The 3,523-nt window shown below is 40.1% G+C and overlaps 1 protein-coding gene across 2 annotated transcripts in view; it reads right to left on the bottom strand.

Moving 5' to 3' along the window:
- The window catches only part of DCUN1D1 (defective in cullin neddylation 1 domain containing 1), a 47,402-nt gene that overhangs the window by 27,047 nt on the left and 16,832 nt on the right, over positions 1-3,523 (bottom strand). The window lies entirely within an intron of this gene.

Here is a 3,523-nt window from a genome sequence, read left to right as displayed (position 1 = left end):
GGGGGGGGGGGGGGGGGGGGGGGGGTAGATAAAGTGTGTTAATCAGAGACCAGGCTTCTAAGCCATGCTCTGCCACATACTATCTCTTTAACCTTGGTCAAATCATTTAGAACCACTAAATCTCCATTTCCAGAAACATTAAAAGGACACAGCAATACCCATCTCAAGACTGAAGATTAATAGTTGTAAATTGTCTGACTAGCAGACAGTATCTTCTCAATAAACGTTAAGGTCCTTCTTTCTCCCCAAAGGCCCAACTTCCTGCATATAGCTATTAAACTATGTACAAACTACTAGAACATATTCAAAAGCAATCTATGGAAGAGGTTTTGTTGTTTTTATTAACTAGCATGGTTAACGGTAAACTCAACGGTCGACTGGTTTTTACTGAATACTAGACAGTCATTTTAACCAGAATTGAAAACCCTATACACAGAAGCTGCAAGGTAAAGAAAACTATAGCAAGGGTTTTGTTGTTTTTAAAAACTGCTTTAAAAAATAATTGCCTATAATATTGTAATTGGACACTGCAGGTGAACAGAAACAGTCTATCATACCACTCAGAATCTTTCAGTGGCTTCCCATTTCTCTAGGCGTAAAAACTCAATATCCTTACAATGCCCACCCACACGCATCCATCTCTACTCCTTACCACTCAGACCTCACCAGCTCTAATGCCCAAATACTCCTCGTCCCCACACACACTGCTCCAGCCACACTGGTCTTACATTTCTGCATGGCTTAATCCTTCATCGCCTAGTCTGCTCAAAATTCATCTCATCAGTGGCACAGACACCATTTTGCAAACCCACTACCACTGTGCCCCCACCCCTCCCACCGTACCCCTCCTTAACACTGTTTTCTCCCATAGCACTTAACACCTTCTAACAAAGTAGAAGAAAAACATATACTATGTTTATTATTTGTGTCTCCCTACTAAAATGTAGCCCTCACAAGAGGAGGGATTTTCATTTTTTCAGTGAAAACACAAAAAATACACACACACACACACACTCCCAGTGCCCAGAACAGTGCTTGGCACAAAGTGTTTAATAAATAATTACTGAAATGAATTACGGCCCTCCTTTAATTTACTTGTGGATATGCAAAAGACTGAAATAAGTTCTAAAGAGACAAACGGGACTACATTCATTTGGACTTACAAACTCTATATTTGTTCAAAGAACAACTTAAATTTCAAAGTCCACACACTTTTTTTTAAAAAGCCATTAAATGCATTGTAATTAACATCATTAGTCATTCTTTTGAAATTTGTTATTTAACATATTCATTAATAACACATGGGTTTTCCTCTACTTAAAGGAATAATGTAATTTAACATCAAATCCAATTTTCAACAATTTCTCTAGATTCCATGTGAGTTAAGAGATAACATGTACCACAAATACTGGTGGAAATAGTAAACCAGGAGAAAAAGTTTCAGTTCTGCAGCAAACAATTTTGCAAATTTGAACCTCAAAACCTCCTTGATCCTCAATTTCTTCTTCTGTAAAAGAGGAGTAAAACAGATGATCTCTGAAACCATTTCTAGCTTACCTGGTACACACGCCTCACACATCTATTAGATGAAATTAGAGTGTCAAAATTTTTATCTGAATAGAACTTTAGAAATCATCAGATTAAAACCTGTCATCTTACAAATAAGAAAACAACCCAGGAATTTTGAATACTTTTTAAAAGATTTTCAGGAATAACAGAATATTGTCTAGTTTTGGAGATATCTTTGGTCCATGTATGTGTCAGGTAGGTTAACTGAACTTTTTTTTATACAAAATATTTCAGATATCCCATCATTTAAGCCTACCCTAGAATTAACAACATGTCTTCTAGAAACAGGCTGAGCTACACATCCTGAGAAATATTAGCCCCAAAATTATGTCAAGGAACAATTAAACTTACGATGAAAAACTTAACTAAAAAAATCATATGGCCTACCTTCTATAAGAGAGCATGGTGATTTAGTTTCTAAACTAACGAGAGCACACCAAGACAATTCTAGTGACATGATCTGAGTTCAGCCACAGAAAGTGTTTTAAATTAGTGAAATGTTGCCACTACTGGTATCATTAGATGAGTTATGGCTAAGTTCCAAAACTAGCTAATTTAATATTAACAAAAGGACAGAAGCTTATACAGCCTCCAATCCAAGCCGAACTCTTGCATGAACCACATGAATCCTGAATTCCTGAGCAGGTGATGAGCACTGTCAAGAGCCTGGTGTCTAGAGAATGCTGCTGATTTACAGACTATTATGCACAGAGCACATTTGAGTGCTCTCACAGAGTGTTTACCAGGGAATTACATTTCATTACTTCAAACTTACTATTCATCTACATGCCAAGAGTCTGAAAACTTTAGTAGTGTCTATGACTCTCAAAATACTTTTAAAAATCTAGAAAATGTTTAGACGCCCTAGATCTTTGAACACCGCAGTGTCAATCCAAACATTAACCCGTACTTTATGGCAAAGTTTTCTTACAAATACAAATGGCACATTTTCATGAAACTTACCATGGAATATACGACAAACCAAACCACATATCCATACATGACACCAAAATTCTGCCAAGTTAGAGGCTGGAGCTAGATAAGTGTTATTCAGCAGAAATAAACCCAACTAAAAACAAAGATACTGGGGCATTCCTTTTAACACAGACACACACACACACACCCTCCTCAAAGAGGCCTTTATGTTCCCCATGAGCAAAAGGACAACAATATCATTTTTACTGTCTATTCATACAGTAACCTGCATGGAATTCAACTGATGCTCAAACTATAATGCCAAACATCACTTCTAGAAAAGAGAACCCAAAAGAGTCAGGTACAAGATTACCAAAATGTAAAGAGTTAAATTGACTACCACTTCTTCAAGCTGGTAAGACGACTGTTTTTGTTGTTTCTGTTGCTCTTTTTTTCCAAACAAAAAAGAAGAGGGGAATAACTTAAACTGTTTTTTAAAAATCACAAATAGTCTTTAACTGGCATAATTAAGCAATTACTCCTCCCACCCCAAGCAAATTAAACATGTGCTCAAAAGGTAGCAAGTCTGTTTCTCCTAATTTCACGAAATGAGAACAGGTTGCACTTCCGTACTCCCCGCCCCCCCCCCAGTCCCCCAAGCTCAGCGGTTTCCCATGTTCTCAGTTCTCAGCGGAGAGGCGACTATAACCTCCACCAACTGGCCAGTTGAACTATCATTTTCCAAAAGCATGGGACGCATCTAGAGGTGATGGAGAAAGGAAGAGGGCTAAAACCCCGCCCCAAGCGAAACTGCCTGGAGACTTGAGGGGTGTTGGAGCCGGGAGCGGAGGAGGGAGAGGAGCGCCGGGAAAGTCTTTCCTTCTCGCCGGCGGGGCGGAGGGGAAAGCCCCGGCTCCCGGGCGGGGGGAGGCTTCTCACCCGGAACCCCGGACCCCGGTCCCCGGCCAGACACAATGGAGCCGGCGAGGGGGCCCGGCAGGGGCAGGGCCGTTGCCCCATCCCCTCCCCCCGCCCCAAC

The sequence above is a fragment of the Ailuropoda melanoleuca genome, chromosome 1, assembly GCF_002007445.2.
Source record: "Ailuropoda melanoleuca isolate Jingjing chromosome 1, ASM200744v2, whole genome shotgun sequence".
NCBI lineage: Eukaryota > Metazoa > Chordata > Mammalia > Carnivora > Ursidae > Ailuropoda > Ailuropoda melanoleuca.
This window is presented reverse-complemented; position numbering and strand designations above follow the sequence as displayed.